The sequence below is a fragment of the Pinus tabuliformis genome, chromosome 4_1 (assembly GCF_031772625.1).
Source record: "Pinus tabuliformis cultivar Carrire ecotype Pingquan chromosome 4_1, CPIR1, whole genome shotgun sequence".
NCBI lineage: Eukaryota > Viridiplantae > Streptophyta > Pinopsida > Pinales > Pinaceae > Pinus > Pinus tabuliformis.
The window spans coordinates 611,736,050-611,760,281 of record NC_142303.1 but is presented as its reverse complement, the minus strand read 5'-3'; positions in this window follow the sequence as shown (position 1 = coordinate 611,760,281).

Genomic DNA, 24,232 nt, shown 5'->3' with positions numbered 1-24,232 from the left:
TTTGCCATCCCCCTTGTCGGGTTCTGGCTCAGAGTCGGAACATGCATCTGATTCAGAAGCCTTCAACTCGGCCACCAGCAACTGCTTGGTCCGACACTCACTTTTGTTATGAGTGGGACTCTTGTGGAACTCACACCACTTTCCTGTGTCCTTCTTCGGCTTTGTGGTGGTGTTCTTTTCTTGCGGCTTAGACAGGTTGTCTTGGGTCACCCCGCCTTGGCTTTGTCCTTTGGACTTTTTATTTGCAGATCCAAAGTCTCGCTTCTTTTGTTTGAACTTTTGCTCAATTTGGACAGCGTATCGGTATGCTGTGCCAAGTGACGAGATGTTCAAGAACTCCATCTCTTCCTAGATGTATCTGTGCAGGCAGCCGCAGTATTTGAGTACCAGATGCAGCTCATAATCTTTGATACCCAATTGTGTGCGAAGGGTATGAAAAATATTTGTGAACTCTGGCACATCTTGGTCTCATCCCTGCCGCAATGTGGTCCATTTGATGTATTTGTCCTCATAGCTTTTGATAGGGTAGTACTGCTCCTTGATGGCATCCCGGAAGTCATTCCAAGTGGGGGTGGCTGAAAACAGTGAGCCTGTACTTTCATCTTTCTGCTCGCAGTAGGTTTCCCACCAGTCCTTGACGTGGAGGGCTGCTTTGAGAAGAGCGAAAACAATATTTTCCCGACTTGTAAATTCATGAACAGAAAAATACCCATCTAGCAGATTTAACCATTTATCTATGACATTTGCGTCTATTTGACCCTCGAAGATGGGGATTTCAAAATTAACTTGTACCTTAAACGGTGTAGCGTTTCCAGAGTAGCTGTTGGAAGCCGATGCGTCGCCTCTGGGTAGCCGCTGAAGGATCTGCGCAAAGCTATCCATCATCGCGTTCTTTCGCCGCTCGAGGGCTTCTTCGAGCAAGATTCTGATAGGATCTCCTGCCCCCTCGTCTTTCTTCTCATCCGCCATGGGAGGTCATCGAGATTTGCGAGGCTGGTCTTGCAAAGGTTCAACCAGTTCAAGCCCTAACTCCTTATATCCTGACCTCGTTGGGGACATGCAAAGAAAAACAGAGAAAAAGCAAACCGCTCTGAAACCACTGATCCAGATTTAGACAAGAACGCAATAGATTACAGAGATAACCATAGATACAGAGATGCGATAACCATAAAAACAGAGATGCAACAGAAATAATACTTCATTTCATTAATGGAGAATACTGAAATATGCTTACAAATATAAATAACCCAGCTAGGGCGATGGTAGCTTATCTCTGAGAAGAGATGTGTCGGCTACATGCCTCTGAACTGTTCCGAAGTACTGTGTTTACAATGAGGCTCGAAGGCCTATTTATTATTGAGAAACAATGGAAAACCCTTCACATCCCAAAACCTAACCCTAGAAGATGAAACGCCAAATTGTGGACCCTGTTTTGGGGTGAGTTGGACAGCCAACTTCCCGGGGTCGCGAATTGGTCGTATTATCTCCGTTTGACGTGCATGATAGCCCATTGGAAAGAACTCTACGAGGACTACAACGAAAAATACGATTTTAATCAGAAAAATTGCTGGTAGTGGATTTCCCAAAAAACGTCATTTAGGGCCTCAAAACGGCTCCGGAAGTTTAAGACCTGAAAAACTGCTAAAAATAGTAAACTGTGCTATAATTAAGGAAACTGAAAAACTGAAAGAGACAGTTGTGGGGGTCCAAATGGGATAGGTGGGTGGCCACCAACATCCACCTGGATCACTCAGAGAGATCTTTCCAACGAGTTATCATGCGTGTCAAACGGAGATAATATGACCAAGTCACAGCCCCAGGAAGTTGGTGTCCAACTCACCCCAACGGGGCCCATAAACTCTTGGTGTTACATCTCCTTGGGTTAGGGTTTTGGTTGTTTAGGGTTTTCTCTTATTGTTCAATAATAAAAAGGCCCTTGAGCCTCATTGTAAGGCAGTTCAAAGCCATGTAGCCACCACATCTCTTCTCAGAGATAAGCTACCATCACCCCACCTGGTTTATTTCCATTTCCGTTTGTAAGCATATTTCAGTATTTTACATTAATGAAGTGAAGTATTATTTCTCATGCGTCTCTGTGTTTATGGTTATCTCTGTAATCTGTTGCGTTCCTATTTAAATCCGGATCAATGGTATCAGAGCTGGTCTACTTTTTGTCTCTATTTTTCTTTGCATGTCCCCAACGATGTCGAGATATAAAGAATTAGGGGTTGAACTGGTCGAACCTTTGCAAGAGCAGCCTCGCAAATATCGATGGACTCCCATGGCGGATGAAAAGAAAGATGAGTGGGCAGGAGATCCTATCAAAATCTTGCTCGAAGAAGCCCTCGAGAGACAAAGGAACGCAATGATGGACAACTTTTCCCAGATCCTTCAGCGACTACCCAGGGGTAACGCATCGACTTCTAGCAGCTACTCTGGAAATGCCAAACCGTTTAATGTACAAGTTAATTTTGAAATCCCCATATTCAAGGGTCAGATAGATGTAATGTCGTCGATAAATGGTTAAATTTGCTAGAGGGTTATTTTTGTGTTCATGATTTTTTCAGTCGAGAAAAAATTATTTTCGCTCTTCTCAAAGCAGCCCCCCATGTCAAGGACTAGTGGGAAACCTAGTGCAAGCAGAAGGATGAAAGTACAGGCTCACTATTTTCAGCCGCACCCACTTGGAATTCATTCGGGGTGCCATCAAGGAGCAGTACTACCCTGTCGAAAGCTATGAGGATCAATACATAAAGTGGACCATGCTGTGGCAGGGAAGGGACCAAGACGTTCTGGAGTTTACCAATATTTTCCATACCCTTCGCACAAAATTGGGTATTAAGGATTCCGAGCAGCATTTGATACTCAAATATTGCGGCTGCCTACACAAGTACATCCAAGAAGAAATAGAATTCCTAAAAATCTCCTCGCTCGACACGACATACTGATATGCCGTCAAGGTCGAGCAAAAGTTTAAACATAAGAAGTGAGACTTTGGATCTGTGAATCTGAAGTAAGGGAAAGGTGCTCCCAAACCACAGAACAAAGGACAAAGCCAAGGCGGGGTGACCCAAGACAACCTGCCAATGCTGCAAGCAAAGAAAAATGCCATGTAGCCGAAAAAAGACACAAAAAAGTGGTGTGAGTTCCATAAGAGCTCCACTCACAACACAAGTGAGTGTCGGGCCAAGCAGTCACTGGTGGCCGAGCAAAAGGTTTCAGAATTAGATGGATGTTCCGACTCTAAGTTAGAACCCGACAAGGGGAATGACAAAGGGAAGCAGATTATCGATGCGGAGCCCAACGCCATCGTTGCCACCATGAAGATCCAAAAGGAGGAACTCGAAGATCCAGAGGAGGAGGAGCATCTATTCCACCCCCAGAGGTGGGTAAAGGGCTCCCCGCTACAATTCATTGTCGACAGCAAGAGCCAAAATAACCTCATTTCAGCAGAGGTCGTGAAGAGGTTGGGCTTATCGACCATAACACATCCACAACCGTACACCATCGGGTGGCTTCACCAAGGACGGGATCTTCGCATGAGCCAGCAATGTCGCCTTCCATACAACGTCAAGCCCTTCATGGATGAGGTATTCTGTGACATTTCTCCCCTTGAAGTTTGTGATGTATTATTAGGACAACCATACTTGTGGAAGTGACATGCTGTGTATGAATCAAGGCCCCGTGTTGTTATTGTTACTTTGGGAAATAAGTTGTACTGGATACCGAAGGTAGCACTGCCTATCGCCATCTCTTTGGTTACTACAAAACAATGCAGTAAGCTCATTTCCAAAACTAGGAAATTTTTTTTCCTGATGATACGCCCTCAAGGAAAGAAGAAGACGGTGGCCATAACCTCCAGACAAGGACCCTCCGCACGACAACTACAGATGGACAAGGTCATGGAGGAGTACGAGGACATCTTCACCTCCCTCGCAGGGGTTTCTCTGCACTGTCAGGTCAAGCATTCCATCGCTCTGATCCTAGGTGCGTCGCTGCCCCATGGGAAAAATCTATTGGCGCTCCGTTCTAGAGAATGATGAAATCAAGAGGTAGATTCAAGAGTTGCTATAGAAAGGTCACATCCATCTGAGTTCATCGCCCTTTGGGAGCCCAATCGTGTTGGTACAAAAGAAGGATGGGACTTGGAGACTCTGTATTGACTATCGGGAGCTAAACAAGATCACTGTCCGTAATAGGTACCCGATCCCACGGATTGATGACCTCTTAGACCAACTGAAGGGGGCAAAATATTTCAGCAATATCGATTTGAAGTCAGGATATCACCAGGTACCAATCGAACCCTCTGATGTATGGAAGACTACCTTCAAAGCTAAGGAGGGCCTTTTCGAATGGTTGGTTATGCCTTTTGGATTGACGAATGCTCCTGCAACCTTCACGAGGCTAATGGATGACATTTTGCGGCCATTCACCAACTCATTTGTAGTGGTATACTTGAGTGACATCCTGATCTTCAGCCAAAGTTGGAAGAACACCTCCACCACTTTCAACAGGTTCTCCAAACACTGTGGAAACACAAGTTATGTGCCAATTTGGAGAAATGCACTTTTGGCATGACCCAGGTTCAGTATCTGGGATACATTATTGATGAACAGGGGGTACATGTTGATCCAGCCAAGATCCAAGTCATTCGGGATTGAACATCTCCAACCACTCTGACAGAGCTCCGTAGCTTTCTAGGTTTTGCCAACTTCTACCGCAGGTTCGTGTTGGGATTTTCTCATATCACTTGGCCCTTGAGTCAAGTCACCAAGGGAGGAGCGAAAGCAAAATTATTTTGGTCTGAATCTCAACAGAAGGCATTCACAGAGTTGAAATATCGCCTCTGCTCGGCACCAGTGCTCGCATTACCAAACTTGAAACAACCATTTGAGGTCAAGACAGATGCCTCTAACTATGCTATTGGGGCAGTCCTTACTCAACACGAGCATCCAGTGGCATATCACAATGAGACACTTTCAGACACAATCCGGAAGTATCCCACTTATGACAAAGAGATGTATTCCATTGTGCAGGCCTGCCGACAATGGAACCATTACATTTTGGGGAAGGAAACGGTCATCCACACATACCACCAACCCCTGCAGTTCATACAAACCTAAGGGAACTTGTAGAATGATCGCCATCAGAAGTGGTCCACATAACTGCAACATTTCCATTTGAATATCAAGTATAAGAAGGGCAGCACCAATAATGTTGCAGATTTCCTTAATCGACCACCGATCGTGGTGTTAACCACCGTGCTCAACTCTTGTGGGCACGAGACTTCTGATTGGCCACTTCTCTACAAAAGCAACCCAGAATTCGGCCACACATACCTGACACTCTTGGAGGGTTAGCATGTTCCAAATTTTCACCTCCAGGATGCCTTGTTGTGCCACCTGGGTCACCTTTGTGTTCCTTCAAGCGAGCGTGCCATGATGATTTTGGAAGCACACTATAGTCAAGCTGTTGGGCATTTCGAGGTCGAGAAAATGGTGGCAGTCTTGCAGAAGTATTTCTGTTGGCTGAATCTTCGACAAGATGTCGGGAAGTACATCAGATCATGCATTGCTTATGCCATTGCCAAACCGACCATCAAGAAGCAAGACCTCTATAGTCCTCTACCTACCCCTAGTCGACCTTAGGAATCCATCTCCATGGATTACATGTCAGGCCTTCCTTCCACTAAGCATGGAAATGACTGTGTTTTTGTGGTCGTTGACAGGTTGTCAAAGATGGCCATTATGGCGTCCTGCAAGAAGAATATCACAACAAAAGCCACTGCTAATCTCTTCTTTGAACGAGTGTGGGTACACTTTGGGATCCCACAATCTATCATCTCAGATCGGGACACCAGTTTCCTTAGTACATTTTGGTCCAGTCTCTAGTCGATGTTGGACACCAAACTCACCAAGTCCACAACCTTCTATCCTCAAACTGATGGGCAAACAGAGGTTGTCAACATGATGATCGTACACATTCTATGCATGTACAACTCAAAGCATCCACGCACATGGGACAAGAGCCTCCCCTATGTTCAACACAGCTACAATCGGGCTCTCCACAGCTCGACTGGCCACAACCCTTTTCAGGTGGGCTTGGGATTCCAGCCACTATGTGCCATTGATGTGGCCATGCCATTTGCAGCTACTCACGCAGATTCGGCTCATGTCTAGTCTGAAACAGATAAGGCAAACAACTTCGTTCATCACATCCAACATATTCACCAACAGGTCCATGACATTTTGGAGAAATCAAATGCCAAGTACAAGCAGCAACATGATCAACATCGGGTGCCACATAAGTTTCAGGTGGGCGACAAAGTCTAGTTGCATTTGCAAAAGGAACGCCTTACCGGAGCCTATCGGAAACTCAGACCACTCTGATATGCTCCTTACACCATTACCAAGGCTGTGGGAGACAATGCATTTGAGCTCAACATTCCCCCATTCCTTGGCCTGCACCCAGTGTTCAATGTGGACCACCTTCGGCCATACTTTCCACTATTACTAGACACATCCGACATTGCATAATAGCTCACACCCACAGAGTTGAATCCAAATTGCATGGAACAAGCTGCAACTCATCAGATCACGGACACACAAATCAAGCACACTCGCCAGCAGAATATCCAACTGCATCGAGTTGTCAAAGCAAGCCAACTCCTTCATCAGGGCAAGAGGCTCACCAGGGACCAAGTTTAGCAGAAGTTTCCTCATCTCATGGAGGAACTCAACGTAATGGGGACCATTGCTTCCTAAGGGGGGAGGAATGATCCAGGTGGATATTGGTGGCCACCCACCAATTCCACTTGGACCCCCACCATTGCTTCTTTCATTTTTTCAGTTTTCTTAATTGTAGCACAATTTACTATTTTTAGTAGTTTTTCGGGTCCTAAACTCTCGGAGTTGTTTTGAGGCCCTAAAAGACGTTTTTTTGGAAACCTACCACCAATTTTCTGTCATAGTCCTCGGAGAGATCTTTCCAACGGGTTATCATGCGCGTCGAACAGAGATAATATGACCAAGTCATGACCATGGGAAGTTGGCTGTCCAACTCACCCCAACGGGGCCCATAAACTCTTGGTGTTACATCTCCTCAAGTTAGGGTTTTGGTTTTTTAGGGTTTGCTCTTATTGTTTAATAATAAAAAGGCCCTTGAGCCTCATTGTAAGGTGGTTTAGAGGCATGTAGCTGCCACATCTCTTCTCAGAGATAAGCTACCATCGCCCCAGCTGGTTTATTTCCATTTATGTTTGTAAGCATATTTCAGTATTTTACATTAATGAAATGAAGTATTATTTCCACTGCATCTCTGTGTTTATGGTTATCTCTGTAATTTGTTGCGTTCCTATTTGAATCCGGATCAAGGGAGGAGTAGTGGGAATTCGCAAAACCAAGATGGAACAAATATTTTTTTATTTCTCATGGGGATTAGGAAAATCATTCAACAATCAAGTGGAGTGTTTAGCATTATTTATGGAACTTCATTTATCAAGCAAAATACAGGTCAAAATTTTGGTAGTTATTAGAGATTCAAAAATCATAATTTACACAATGCAAGAAAATCAAGCAAGAAACAAAAATCATGGAGTGATAAGAAGTTATTCCATGATCCAACAAGAATTTGAGAATTTTGATAAGGTGCACTTTTTCTACATCTTAAGAAAACAAAATAGATGTGTATACATTCTAGCAAAAGAAACTTGGTCACTTCATATGGAACTATGAGTTCCAAATTCCATAGGTTTTTTTTGTTCCATAATATCCCTCCATTCGTGAATTATTATATTTCATCTCTAGCATCGATACATTTGTCACTTCAATTAATGACCTCCATCTATGTCATTGGATGCTTGATATCATCTCTTATATCAAGACTTTCACATCATACAAGCTTCCTCATCTATTTATGACTAATTAACGTGGGATTACTATGATGGGTGTCGTGTGTAGAGTCTTCTAGTTTTATCACACATATTTGATGCTTCAACCTACTATGTATACTCGTAATTCTCTTCGATGGATCTCAGGTTTTCTTCCTAGACTTTTGAAGAGATTAAATTTTATGAGTTGCATCCTTGGGATTCATTATCGCCATGATACTCATTCTTCCTTTCTCTATATTTTATTTGACTCCTCATTTGATTTGGGGATTTCTTATCTATATCGGGGTAACTTGGGGTCTTTTTTCCTCAAGGACAATTTGAATCCTTCCCAACAATTTGATTATTTAAGGGTTATGGTCTTTACAATTTATGCTCATTAGTCTCTCTCCAACAATAGCAGTCTGGTCTTTAGTCCTTGGGGGCACCTCCATTTCATTTCTCCATGGTGGTTTTCTTAGACTTTTGGCCCTCCTCTTGTCTATAGTTTTTGTCCCCTATACATAATACGACATTAACATATTTCTTCCCCCTTTAGGAGGTACAAAGATAGGTCTATGGCCAGAAAAATAATCTCATCCTCCATCTAATGGCAATTTATGATGCCAACATAGTTGGCCTGCAAATCCAAACATTGTTGTAAAGAAAAATGGTGTAGTCATGGCCTTCTACATTCTACAACAAAAGAAATTCTCCAAGGGTTCTCAAGTGCTAGGTGAAGAAGGCATAGAAAATTACGAACATATCTAAGATGGATAGAACCAACATGAAGAGAAGTTGTATAAAGAAGACTAATAGGGGCAAGGGGATCAATCTAGATCTAAAGTTGTCACTTCTCTTTATTTTCATGTTTTGCAAAATAGTTTCCCTCCAAGGTTTTTATGTAAGGTAGTATACTTGTAGTAGCTTCCAGAAAACCCCTACCTTATGGTCCTTCCTTTGCATAATCAAGATAGAATATTATAGTTATGTGTTGCAAAGAAACATTATGTATTTTTGTACTCATTTGTAATTTTCTTATGTAACCTAATATTAATATAAATATCAATTATTGTAATTAAAATAATATAGTATCAAGACTTATCATAATTAATATACATTTATTGAATATATTTCTTCAATATTTTATGCATCTCTTTTCTCCTCTCTTCTATTTTACTTCCTTGACTTTGATTTTAAATCTCTAATATTAATAGGAATCAAGAGATCACTATTTTGATTGCATTTTTTTTACTTCTCTCAAAGTTCCTCGTCACGATAAGGCACCATACTCTAGTTTCCACCTTTAAGAAATAACATTTCGTCAATTTGATGTGGGAGAGATTTATCCAATAACATGATGTTTGAAATAATCCTAAAAGACTTTGCACAAGTTAAACTAATACTTCTCATGATGTTATTGCAATTATCTATGGGGATATTTACTTTGATTATTATACTTGTTATGTGGTAACGTACATTGTATTTTATTTGTAGTTAATTGTCTATTATGTTGGGTGTTGATCATAAATTTCTATTCCTTGGTAATGTTTTTTATTAGTCAAAGGATTTATTTATTTTTATGAAATAATAAAATGCATTTTTTTATTTTATTATTGGAATGGTTTTTTTAATGGTCTCATGTGCATGCATGAATTCTTATTCGCGTCTATTACATCATAGCTTAATTATCTATGTTTTAAAGGCGAGGCAATTATGGATGCTTGTATTGCAACAAAGTTTGTAAATTAACTTTACCTTATTCTCTTAGCTCTTAGCTCTTCCAACTTCCTACATATAGTTTAAGAGTTATTTTGACTTCCTTCTATGGTGTGTGTTTACATTTGCTTTTGATTGATAACTCAAAATCTATCATAAATCCTTGCCTAGTCATCCTTCTTTTAGATTCTCTTCTAGTTCTAGCTTCCCGTCATTTTACTTTAACTATATTGGAGCCTAAGCTAGTTTTCTTAGATCTATATGCATTTTTGATCCTCCAAATGCAAGTTTGATTTGAGTCAGAGATTGATATTTATGGCCCATAGATTAAGATTTAGACCTTACAAAAAATATGGGAAAACAAAGATATATAAAATGATGAAATGTTCTCCAATTTCTACTAATGACCTAAAACTAGTAAATGATCTTTGTAGAGATAGGAGTGGTGGAAATGGTAGCATATTTTCCAACATAAAATATAGTATAAACAACAAAATTGGGGGGTAGAGTTCGCATAAGTAGATATTACAAGGGAAATATATCCATCAATACCTTAGTGATATGTTAACACAACCAAGTTAAAGCCAACAATCAAGGAAGGAGTATTGTTTTAACCACCAAAGGTAGACACATTGGTAGTTAGATTCAAAGATAGGAGAGGCAACCACATATGACCCTAATCCATTCTCAAAATATCAATACCCATAATTGATGGAAACTAATTTAATTTGAAATCCCTCATCTCATCTAGAAAAAAACCTAGTAGTTACATCCATTTTCCTAGATCTAGTTTAAGTTCTAGTGCCCAGTTATCACGCATATAGTAAGCATATAAGCTTATAGAGGCACCAAGTAGAGATTATGAGAGAAATATATCCATCATTATTTTAGTGATGTTAACACAACCAAAGTTAAAGCCAATAGTAAAGGAAGGAGCCATGTTTTAACCACCAAAGATAAACACGTTGGTAGCTAGATTCAAAGATAAGAGAGGCAACCACACATGACCCTAATCTATTCTCAGAAGATCGATACCCATAATCAGTGTGGGTCAAGCCAATTCAAAAGCCCTCATCTCATATAGAGAAATATTTAATAGCTACATCCATTGTCTTATATCTAGTTAAATTTCTAGTTCTTGATTATCCCACATACCAGTAAGCATATAAGCCTATATAGGCACCAAGTAGAGATGATGAGGGAAATAGATCCATCAATATCTTGGTGATATTTTAACACAACCAAAGTTAAAGGCAAAAAGTAAAGGAATAAGCCATGTTTTAACCACAAAATGTAGACATGTTGGGAACTAGATTCAAAGATAGGAGAGGAAACCACACATAACCCTAATCCAGTCTCCAAATATTGATACCCATAATCAATGGGGGCCAAGCAAATTTGAAAGCCCTCATCTCATCTAGGAAAAGATCTAGTAGCTACATACATGGTCCTAGATCTAGTTTAAGTTATGGTGCCTGGTTATTCCACATATCAATAACCATCTAGTCCTATAGAGACACCATCCATTGAAGACCCAACACCATCAACATTTGAGTAAATTCTAGTGTAATTTCCAAATCCAATTACAGCTACAACTAATATGGCATATACAAAAACCATCTCATTGGCCACTTTCATTTTTTTAAAACTAATTGTAAGATCACCTTATAACATATGGTCAATTTGAGCCAAAAACAAGCTCATTTAACATTTTCTGTGAAGGAAAACCGCTAACCAAAATAGACTCTCAACCTTCAAAGCTTTTGAAGCCAAGCTTTCAATACTAGCTTCATCACAATCCTCTTAAATTGTCACCTGATGGATTTATCACCATGTTATTCACACGGTTAGAAAAACTATTATGAATTGTTTGACATGTAAAAGATTAGCCTCCATGGGCCTTAGTACGTGTTTAAATGGCAAGTGGCCTGCTACATTTTCTTCTGAATTGTAGCCATTAGCTTAATTACAACCATATAGTTTCCACACACCATCCATACACTTTTAAACTTTAATAATGCAAGAGGTATTGCCACTATACGATATTAAATTTTGGATAACGTTCATTTATTCTCTAAATTAATTACATGTTGGTAGCATTATTCTAGAATTAAAACTTTTTTATGATTAACTTACAAATCACTGTCTACTTTCAATTTGTTTCTTTCTTTGTGAGGTCCTTTACGAATCCTTTGTTATTCAAAAATGGTTCCCTTCGAATCCTTAAAGGGTAGTTTCATATATTTCTATCTCTAGGATTTATTACTTTTTCTTTTAGTAATTTTTCAAACATTCTCTTGTGAGCATTTGACTTTTTTTTCTGTTTTTTTTTTGCATTTTATTTCAAACTTAGAATTTTTGAGAAAAATAAGATTTTGTTTGAAATTTAATTTCAATACTATATAGTAATAATAAATAATACTTTATTTCGTTTTTTTAATTATTATTATTATTATTATTAACACAACTATATTAATAAATGTGGTTGATATACACCATGTATTAATTTAGTATACTTTATATTATAAACTTAATATTATAATCTCTAACATTAAATTTAAAAAAAAATAAAAAATAAAAAATAAAAAATTATAAATGTTTTTTAGAATTTATATACTAAAATTTAATTTAAAATTCTATAATTTACATATTTTAAAATTAAAATAAATTATTTTATCTATTTTGAAAAAGAACCAATATAAATTTTTATTTTAGATTTATAAATAAAATTATAAATAATTGAAAAAAAATTAAAAAATAAGAAACCCAAAAACTAAAATGAGGAAAAGCTAAACAAAAATATCTTTTAATTTCTAGTTTGAAATATCACACATAAATTAAAACCAAAAAATAGAAATAGAAAAATAAAAATGCCTTTATTATAAGTTGTCCAAAACATCAATGAAATACTAAATGATACCTAATTATTTCAATTGTAATTTTATAAACAGAATTAAAAAACTCTTTTCCAAAATATATATGAGATTTATGATCATATTTACCTTATGGAAATGCAACTTTCAACATTTTTAATGCTCGAGTAAAATGAGCTTGGGCTTTTCCATGTAAATTTGTGTAACCTATGAATATTCTATTTTAAAGATTCTTAAAATTAAATTTGAGGAAAGGAACAAAAGTCGTCATTTTCAAATAATTATAAGAAACTCCATCGCAGATAAGTGGACTATAAGGCGAAGTTGTCCAAACAACACTGAATATATTCATTTATTTGTGTTGAAGAGTCTTTCAAAAAATATTGGTGGTGTTTTTTTTCTAAAGTTCTATGTTGCAGTAACAATTAAAAAATTCTGAAAGATATTTATCTATATTATGAATCAAAAAATAATTAGATCTAACTAAAAAATTATTAGATGTTTCTTTTCATTTTAGATGACTTTAGTAGAAAACAAATAAGAACATATTTCTTTTTCATTCATGTTAGAAAATTATATATTACGGAGCAATGGAACACATAAAATATTTCAGAAATATAAACACAGAAAATGCACAAAACAAGAGAGACACAGATATACGTGGTTCATCTAGTTTGGGCTACGTCCACCCCGAACAGCCAGTCCTTCCTTTCTATTATCCAGCAAAATGAAGAGACACAACCTACAGCAAATCCGCTGTAATATCCTCTGTTTTCTCTCACAGTCTCACCACTCTGTTTCTCACTCACAGAATACACATCGATATCACAACCTCAAATACAATACCCTCATACAAAGAGAGGGGTTGCCTTCTAGGGCAAAAAACCCTAAACTAAACATAAGTTCTATTGTCAGATCATCCACCTAATGAACGGCCCAGATTGACTAGAAATTACTATACTTTTACAAGGCAATTTTACATTTGTTTTTAGCTTTCGGGGGCGCTGCCCCTGAGCCCCCGCCGGGGGACTGCTGCCCCCCGGACCCCCCAGCCGGGGGCGATCGGCCCCCCGGACCTCCGCGGGGGGGTCAAGACAAAACTTCCTGGGGTATACATCTGGCTGAAACAAAGACCTTTGAACAATCATGCTCCACACACAACAATTCAAACCAATCAACTACAATTTTAAACGGTGATGGTTAATGGTCAATTTGTCATAAAACATTGTTTGATCTCCCGAAGTAGCCTTATTCCTTTCCTTCATAAGTTGTGGCTCTTCCCCTTTAATTCTTTTCATTTTCCTTTTGACATCTTCCACAGTGTGTTTGCATTACATGGATTGATCGACCTCTATCATAATGTCTCATCAAAACCCTAGCTATGTTTCACAAATATGTTATTCTTTGATTTGAAACTGAAAACCTGTTTAAATACTTTTCATTTCATTCATTGGATGATGTATTAGACGAAGAATATTATCTTGAAATCAAATCTTTTCCACTCATTTATTTAAAAGTTAAAATTCTTCAAGCCCAATTCCAATATAAACCACGTGTTGGGCCTAAGAATTATCCTTAAAATACATCCACTTTCACTCCATTCAACATCCACTTTCTCTCCATTCACACATTTTCTCACCTCTATTCCACCACCATGTCATCACATTAGCTTCACTTTCATCATTAAATGGGTTATCATCGTGTTTTACAAAACATTATTAATTCTTAGTATTTTTAAGAGAATTTGTGGTTAAACTTTAGAAAATAATATTCATATACTTATATCTAACAATTAGAATGAGTTTGTTGATATGTATAGGTACAAAGGAAGCTTCTAAGGCACCCTCATGTAGCACTCTATGTTCAAATTCGAATTTTAGGAGAACATGGACCTCAGGGAGAAGATCATGGAGGATAGGGTTATGTGTCACCATTGGTTGAGGGAATAGTGGATCATCATTATGAGTTTGTTATCTCATCTTGTTGTATAAATAGGAGTGTTATCTCCTTCATTTGTAATCTTAATTTTTAGAATTTAGAAACTTAGTCCTTCATTTGCAATTTTAGATTTTAGAATTATTGTGATGTAGAGTTTAGGACCTCTTGGAATGTAGAACTTGGAGCTTGTAATTGCAATTTGCAATTGATGATAAATAAAGTGGATTGGATTTTCTTCTACATTTGACTTCTTTCTAGGTGTTCTTGTGGAGCTATGGAGGGCCCCCATTGCCTCACTTGCATGCTCGTTTTGTTTTGGTAAACTTTCATTTTATGTTTGTTTGTGAATTTCATTAGATTAAATTATTGGTTCATATGTTTGAAATATTAACGAATGACCTTTCGTAAGAAAGTATTAATGTTTCTTTCAATGAGTCTGATTTGCTATTTAATGTTTGATTTCATTGGTTTAAGTTTCTGATTCATATGCTTGAGATATAAATGAATAGTCTATTGTAAGAGAGCTTTAATATTTCATGCTATCAATCAGAATTAGGTTTAAGTGCTTTAATTTCAGTAATTTAAATAGTTTGTTGATTAAGATGATTATAAATATGAATGAACAATCTCCTGTAAGGGAGCTTTAATATTTCTTACACTTGTCACAATGTCTTTAGATTTCATTTTGTTAAACGACTAAATAGGTGTTGGAGATCCCAATGAAAGACCTCCCGTAAGGGTGCTTTGGCATTTCTTCACCTAGCTTAGTTTAGTTTGTCTCTAAGTCCATATATATTGGACGATCCTCGAAGTTTACTTACCCGGATTGATAAGTAAATGAAACTCTAATTTTCATCCGCATTTTAGACCCAACACCACACCTTCGACGTAATTATTATCTATATTAGTATATAAATGTCAAGAAAATCACAATCTCACGAATAAAGAGCTAGAAGAAAAAATAATCAACAATTTATACCAAAATACTTTGGAAAGTAAATTAAATATCAAATACATAAAATAGGAAATGAATAAGCTCATAGAGTTAAATCATGAATATGACAAAAGAGCCTTGAACCTCATGAGTTTTGGTATAAAGAAACAAAATGATGAGAACATGCTAACAATACTCAAGGATCTAAAACATAATTCAAAAATTGAAACAACTTGGATCACAAAAGTAATGATGATGGGAAAAATACTCAAACATAAAAATATGTTGATTCATGTTAAGGTAAGTTTTAATTACTAGAAATATGGCATAATCAATAAATATTTGGGCTTAGAAGGGTGAGGAACATTTATAAGTGAAGACCTAATTCCAAAATACTAAGTTGAATTAGGGAGGGAAGTTCATGTTAATTTGGAAGCTTAATAACAAATTCCAATCATTGGACTAGATTCCTCATTTTGATAGGACCAAAATTGACCTTTAAAGCACTTGATTGGACAATGGAAAGTGTATTTTTGAACTGAAGCCCACATGTGCACAAATGGACAACTCGACGCTAAAATGAAATTGGATACCCTTGGAAGCCTATAAATACAAGTCAAGTGACCCTCATTAGGACATCATCATCAAGACTATTCTTCTTCTATCTTGTTTGGTTTGGTTCACACAAGTTTGAAGGTGGCTCGCAGATATTGGTTCATACATGTCCAAAATTGTAGGGTTTAAAGATCGCACGTGTGATTTAAGGTTTTAATTTGCAGTCTCAAGGTTGCCACAGGGAATTTTTAGTTGCAACTGCAGGCACACATGCTCATCCATGCAGTTGGATCGTTTCAACCACACACACATACACTCTCTTTGTGTGGCTGGAAACTAGGGTTTCATTTTTATAGTTGACCGTAGTTGACTGCATGCTAGAAAGTTATCTTTGATCAATATTGTTTCTGGGCTCATATTTCTGAACATTGTTGGGTTGTCTCATTGGATATATTTGTGATTGAAAAAAATAATAATTAGGAATCAAAATGTTAATATAAGGGATAGAGATAAAAAAATATAAAAAAGAAATTAGGGTCCTTTGAATCCTCTCTTGAAATTTTCATGGCTTTCCATGGAGCAAAGGGCCTATGCTGAGTTGGACATCAAGTGAAATTGGTATTATATTTTAGGTTGATATTTAAGGACATGAAGAATCTAAAGTCCCTAACATAGAAGGATTTGTATTGTGGTAAGCTAGAACAAGAAAATCTCCTGTAAAGGGATTGGAGGCATAGCTTGTTACATAAAAACGAGCATTTCTCCCCACATTTAGCTTCATGAGTGACCCTTTCAATAAATACATGACTAAAAAATCCATATATTAATGCTAAGAATATTATATAGAAATATGTTATTTTGCACCTATTAATTCTACCTTTTAATATGAAGAAATAAAATTAAGAAATCGTCCCTACAAAATATTAGAACAAGATATTTAAAATTTAAGGAATGGAGGTTGTATCCTCCTATTAGGAAACTATACTGCTAGATTTGCAACTATTCAAACTATTTCCTTAAGTAATAATTCCAACCATAATCCTACATGGCTAGAGGATGACTTTATTTTAACCAATAGATATAAAAGAAACATTGAAGATATGACCAAAAAATCATTTGGTATTGAGCTAATCAAGCCTTGTAGTTCTCAATATTTAATAATTTGCAATTGTCTAATTAGGTCGTTGAAATATAATTGGATGACTTATATTAATGATCTGGGCAGTAGTGTCCTGGATTATGTGATATTAGATATCCCCATATACAACCAAATAGTAAATTTTGACCTTTTAAATGATGATGGGCCTAATTCTAAACCTCAAACCCCAACTCTAAGTTTTGTCATGCACAAAAGCCCCATTGAAGATAGTTTTGATAATCAAAGACACTCACTTTTTGACAAAATTAAATCTGATTTTTGCTTAAAGGATTTAAATAGTGAATCAAATATCCTATCACATAAGGACAATATTGAATACATCTATCATAATTTAATGACAACCTCTTTACTCTCATTCACAAATTATCTATCGAGGTGGTATTTAAAAGAAAAATAAAACTAGAAAGGTAAAGTAAATGTGAGTACAAGGTCCCATGTTCAAATCCCCCGAATTGTCTAACTCATGCCTGCATGATAGGGGAAGCATAGACCCGCCTAGGGGTTATAGTGGTAGTAGTCAGAATCAACCCCATGTCACATGATTATGAGACTACCCTAGTTGTTGATTCCTTTAGCGAAATGAAAAATAGAACTGCCAACCCTTGGTATGATAATGTGTGTAAAATTGATAAAGAATTCATTAGGGATGCTTCTTATGTGTCCTTAAAATCTAATAAGCTAAATAGATATTAAAAACTCAATTAAAAGGAAAAAAATACCATATAAATAGGAAGCAACATAAGCTTTTGCACCTATCTAAGCATATCCTAAGAAATTCTCGAGACAAATTATGACTTATAAAACTAAATAAAATATTATGATCCCCTTAAGAGACTAGAATTCATACCTAAAAGATATGTAGTATACCTAGGGGGCTAATATGAGGTACCTAGGGAGGTACTCAATGAGAATAATAATAGATATGTGTTTATGTATGGAGGCCAATTTTAGTAAATAAGACTTGTGTAATAGTGTGAACACATATACTGTAAGAAGGTTTAATAGAAGGTTCCACCCTCTAGAATGTTCTTAAGAGGTAGATAGTCTTATAAATAAAAGTATAATTAATGTAATAGAATATGGTGAAGAATATTATGATACCAAACAAGTATTGCTTGAAGAGTGCATTTCTTCCATAAGGAATAATATATGGTGTTAACATACCTCAAGGGTTTAAGTATTGAGGGGTTTTCACTTAGCACTGATTGCATCAGGTGATGCTCACAGGGGTGACGAAGTGGGATTGAAACTAGTGAAATGAATCACATAGCATCAATCATCATGTACGGGGCTTGCACCCGGTAACCAAGACTTCCCGAGAGGTCACCCGTTTGAGATCGCATATGGCTCAAGCATGCTTAACTGTAGAGTTTTCAACACAATCAAGGCCACTTAGCTTGCTACCCCATTTGCAAAACCTTAGCAAGTATTGTGCCTTATGAACCATTCAAGTAGAGTTCCCTTCACTCTTTTGAATTTAAGTATTCAAGGGTTATCGCAGTGCATTATATTAGATATCATTTTTGGGATTCAACAACATTAAGTAAGTCATTCATCTATGACTATTTCCATGAGAGGTAGTCGTAACTGAATAATTTCACATGATTTTTGAATAGTTCACTTAGCACTCATTGCATTGGGTGATGCTCATAGGGGTGAAGAAGTGGGATTGAAACTAGTGAAATGAATCACATAGCGTCAATCATCACTTCCGAGGCTTGCACCCGGTAACCAAGACTTCCTGGGAGGTCACCCATCCCAGATCACCTCTGGCTCAAGCACGCTCAACTATGGAGTTTTCCCGATAATCAAGCCCACTTAGCTTGCTACCCCATTTGCAAAACTTTAGCAAGTATTGTGCCTTATGAACCATTCAAGTAGAGTTCCCTTCACTCTTTTGAATTTAAGTATTGAGGGGTTTTCCCAGTGCATTATATTAGATATCATTTTTGGGATTAAATTGCGTTAAGTAAGTCATTCATCTATAACCATTTCCATGAGAGGTAGTTTTAACTCACTAATTTCTATTGATTTTTGAATAGTTCACTTAGTACTCATTGCATCAGGTGATGCTCACGGGGGTGAAGAAGTGTTATAGACATATTTGGGCACTGCAACCCCAATCACGTATGTCGATAAACCAAGGGCTCTCCAACCCCTAAAAGTGTTGTTTCACACCCTAAAAGATCAAGGTAAACTGATTACATCATTTCCCAGAAGTTCTCCCTGAAAAACTACTCAGAACTGGTCAAAACTGGACCATACAGACTGCTCCATGCTGAGGGTGTGATGCATTTTACCTGCTACACACAAGGGGTGCGATGCATATTGAAAACCCTTCTGTAGGGTGCGATGAGCAAGAACAGACAAATGGAAGAGGCAGTTTGCTAGGTGGAAACTTAGAGAATCTTCTAGAAACTGCTCATATGACACTTGCCTCTCTGAATTCGCCCAGGGATGAGTAAGAGATCATGAAATCTCCAAGTGGAACCAAGAACTATCAGTGAATGACACTAATAAAAAACCTAGAAGCTGACTCACCTCTCTACAAATATCTATAAATGGATCCCTCGTCCCAGAGATCCAGAGGATGGAATTTTTTAATTTGTAAAGAAGTGTTGTTGGTTTCTCTTTGAGACATTGTATTGTTGGGTGATCTTGCTCTTCATGAGTTGAAGAGGGCTTTCATGCTGGGAAGATGATGCTGGATCAAATAACTAGTTGTAATCCTCTCTTCTACTTCTACTATCAATAAATCTATTTCAGTTTTCCTCCATATACTTGTGTACTCGTAAATCTTGTATTTGTGAATGCAATTGTATGGTTAATGTACATCTAATTCTACATTGTTTATGGTATTATATATCTCTATGCTTTGATGGTATTTTGTTTCTTTGCCTCTACAGGTGTTCTTTAAAGCAAGACAAGTGAGAAAGGAGTGGCGAAGCTCTATCAAAGGAGACAGGAAACAAGCAAGGATCCAAGCGAAAGACTGACGTTGGTGCTCTCTGCTTCTCTCTTATCTATCATCCATAAAGGAAAACACAAGTTGCTTTGAATTGTTTGTTTCTAAGATAGCTACCCGTCTTAGTGGGACTAGCAGATCAAATAGCAACACTAGTTTTCCTGGAAACAAAATGGCAACTCCGCTGGGGAGCGAATAGTTTGTTTGTTTGTTACTGTTGTTTGCTTTATAAACTACAGACGGAGCCTGAAGTTAAGCCAGCTAGCCAGATCAATGCTACTTCAGTCAATCTCCGGGTTGGTTTATGACCTGAACATCTTACTTGCAAACATCCTAAGTGCCCTAGTGGTAGCTTAATAACCTCATAAGATCACACCCCTATACTTTGTGTTTACTGTCTATCATAGCTTGACTAAAATAACTGAACTTAGCTGCAAATTTTGAGCAAAAACCAAGCTCAGTTTCATTCTCTGGACCATCGCACTGTCTCTCATTGGCAGTCTGGATGCATCGCACCTCTCGTGTGCTGCAGGTGAGATGCATCCCTGTTTCCCTTAAGGACAGGTGTGATGATTGAATGAGACTATTTCTCTCTCCAGAAATTGGTTTTTTCTTCATTGTTTTCAGCTCTATTTAGTAGTTTTTGCAGCCTATGATTAGTATATCATTGTTGAAACCTTATTCCTTTACATTATTCAGCCTCCATTGATAAGGAATTGTGAATGTTTTTTATGTATTTTTCATCATTTATAGTCCTCCTTTGCAAATAGTAGCTTAATCGAACTGTTGTCTTTTGATTCCAAAGTGTCGCAACTGTCATTGTGAGTCGAAAAGAAGAGTGTCATAAAGTCTTCCTCTTCTAGATAGTCGATTGTACTTTTGCCATTGTATTTGATTTGAATTATCAATATTTGAAGGGTCGAAAGCAGTTTTCATTCGAAATCGAAAGTGTCGTCTTAGTATTCCTTTCATTTTTGAAAGAAATTGCTAAAGTGTCGCTTTGAAGAAAAGTAGTTCAGATTTGTACTTAGTTTTCTTTCTGGCATTCTCACATTAAGGAAACTGAAAAACAAATATATGCATGTGCATTTGCATCTAGACTGCATGCGGAAATTGATTTAGGAAAAGTGCATTTAGTGTGTTCTCTCTTCTCTCTGTTGAAAGAATCGTACTCTTCTTTCCTTAGTAGCTAGGATTTTCATTGCTAAAAGAAAACGAATGACTGTTTATCATTTTAGATTGCGTATTTAAGAATTGTACATCTACATCACGCGGTGAACCTTGAAAGGAAAACTTTTTAAGAAATATCAACTATAAAATGAACCTCAATGAACATAAAAACGCTTTGGAACCTAACGCACAACATCTAGAAGTCTAGGCTAGAGACGTATTCCGGCATCGTAAAGCCTGGTAACTATCATTTTCATCATAGGTTAGGTGATTCCTCCTCTTTGATACGACAAGTGCCAGTATGGACTTGTGCTCCCATGTACCATCGAGTATATATTAGGAGACCACAATAGGTGGATATCATTTATCCTTAGGAAGCCGTGTCTGCCACCCTATCGATCGCAATGCACTGAACACAACATTCGGGAAGATTGATTGTTGTACGTAAAGTCCTCGGTAATTTCTCTTTAATTTACCACTAAGGTGTATATTGCAGTTTTGCGATTGGTTTGGTAATCCCTCTATCTAGATTTCCAGAGTAGTCACTTTCGTTCCTTTTTTACTCCTTAAAAGAAAAGTTCCATCTGAGAACTTGTCACTTCAGGCTCATTAAAAATCGAAGGCGACTAAAGTCACCTTTAGCTTTTTCTCGACTCTTAAAAATTGAAAAAGCAAGTTGTGTCAAAGAGTCATAAAATTTATTTAATTCGAAATAACATCACTGTTCCCTCGTTGATCTTAGGTTGAGATAATGGAATCCACCAATCAAGGATTTTCCCTTGGGGGAAATCCTAGTCTTGTCTCTTCTTGGGGAGATATTGGTGCTCCATACATGGCTACATTTTCCCTTCCAGGAATCACAATTGGCCTGCCGGTATGGCTATTCTCGACCTCTATCGTTCAAAACACCATAATTCCTCAGCAATCGAATCAACAACCAGATGATGCTGGAGTTTCCCCCTCACCTTCTACTTCGTTTGTTTCTCCCTCTCCTTCTTCCTCTTCGCTTGGTGAAGCTAGTGATACTAACAACCAAGTAACTGAGAAGAAGAAGAAACGGAAGGAGAAGAAGAAGAAGAAGTCAGTCCAACAAGGGGGCAACCATGCATCGTCCAGCGAAAATCCACACACCGCATGTTCTAAACCCAAAACTCCATGCATAATTTGCAAAGGAAACCACTATCATCGAGATTGTCCTTGCATCCCATGGATCTTGAGAGACTGGTCTCCCCACTTGCACCATCTGGTGTCATCAACCTCTGTCGATCATGTTGAGAATACACCATCGACTAGTGAAAATGAAGTCAATGGACAAAAAGGAAAATCTAAATTTCCTTGTAGATTGTGTGAAGGCGACCATGCCCTCCACCGTTGTCCTTTTCTGGACGAAGCTAAAAGAGTCTTGGATAACCATCCTGCTTCACCGCAGCGACTTCCGCCTGGATACAAGAAACTCTTGCCAAGTCCATTGCTAGTTGAAAATCCAACTGACATACCTTTGTTGTCAGTCGAAATGCCTATCATTGAAGATAAACCTTCTGAGTCCACACCAGACCAAAGTCAACAGGTCGGGACAACAGTCGACTCAATATTTCCTTCAGATGATACGATCTCCAAAGAGAATGAGAACAACACAGTTCAAATTCTTTTTGTTAACACAGAGTCTGATGAACATGGGGGCAATCTACCCATTCCTTTACCACAGGAAGGAAGTTCCCCATTTCAAGAGACTCATCCAGCCGTTTATTCGGTCCCTCCTCCAAGCAATCTAGTCGTTTCCTTTGATTGGAATCTACTAGCGGGACCTCGCCTTCCATCTAATGTGCCATTCAGAATCATAGTACAAGTTTACAGAATGATCATGGCTAGCACTATCATAGATGAAGGGGCTTCTATGAGTATCCTTTCCTCAACTGCTTGGAAAGCGCTTGGTTTGCCATCGCTTCTGCCTGAGAATCAAAATTTGTCAGGCTTCAATAAAGGAACCAGTCAACCATTAGGGATCCTTCCAAATGTGCCTATAACTTTGAGAAGGAAAAACGTTCACTTGAACATGATGGTAGTCCAAGGGCTGCTAGATTACAATCTACTCCTCGGGCGTGACTACATTTACAACATGGGAGCTATTGTTTCCTCACTCTTTCAGGTGATGTGTTTCCCGTATGAAGGAAGAATGGTACGGCTTGTTGGCCAGCTTTCATTTCCTGGTTCAAACATGACTACGAGTCAAATGCCATCCCTCAATGGTCTCTCTACACAAGGAATGTCTCTTCAATCTCCAATTCATCCACCTAATTACCGCGAGTGATTCGGTGAATGTAACGAAGCTTAGGGGGCATGCACCCTGGTCTGCTTCGGCAGGCGAACCCAGATGAAAAGATAGTTTTCCTCATAGGTTATATGATTGGTTTGAAACACCATTTCCGTATAGGATATGGGATTAGTCCAAAACAAGATCTCCTCATCTTAGGTTATATGATTGGTCTAAAACACCATTTCCGTATAGGATATGGGATCAATCCGAAACAGGATCTCCTCGAAGGTTATGTGATTGGAAGTGTCGACCCATACCATTCACCTTTGTCCATTTCGATGGACAAAGCCAAGGAAGTTTTTTATCTGCCCCGCAGACGAAACAATCTTGCTTAAATGCAAGGACTTCCATATGGTGACCTGGAAACTCTACTTTTCTTTACACCCGGGGGCATGCAAACCTTTTTTATGCAAGTAAAAAGCGACCAGCCTTACAGTGTTCTAGCTTAGCTACTAGTAGCAACTTCTTAGGTTAGGTGATTGGTTTGATCCACCATTCACCTTTGTCGGCGGCCCCGACAAAGCAAAGGAAATGTTTTTTCTAAACTATCCTACCTAACCTCAGTAGTTCTTACCTGTTAGTGTAGTTAGCTCTGTAGTTTGATTGTTTCTAACCAGCATACAAAAGGCATTGAGCAATGTTTCACATGGGGTAAGCTCACTAAAAAATGGACCTACAAAATAAGAGACATCTTTAAAAGACGACTGGAGCAAGAAATGTTTCCGCAAAGTTCAAGCT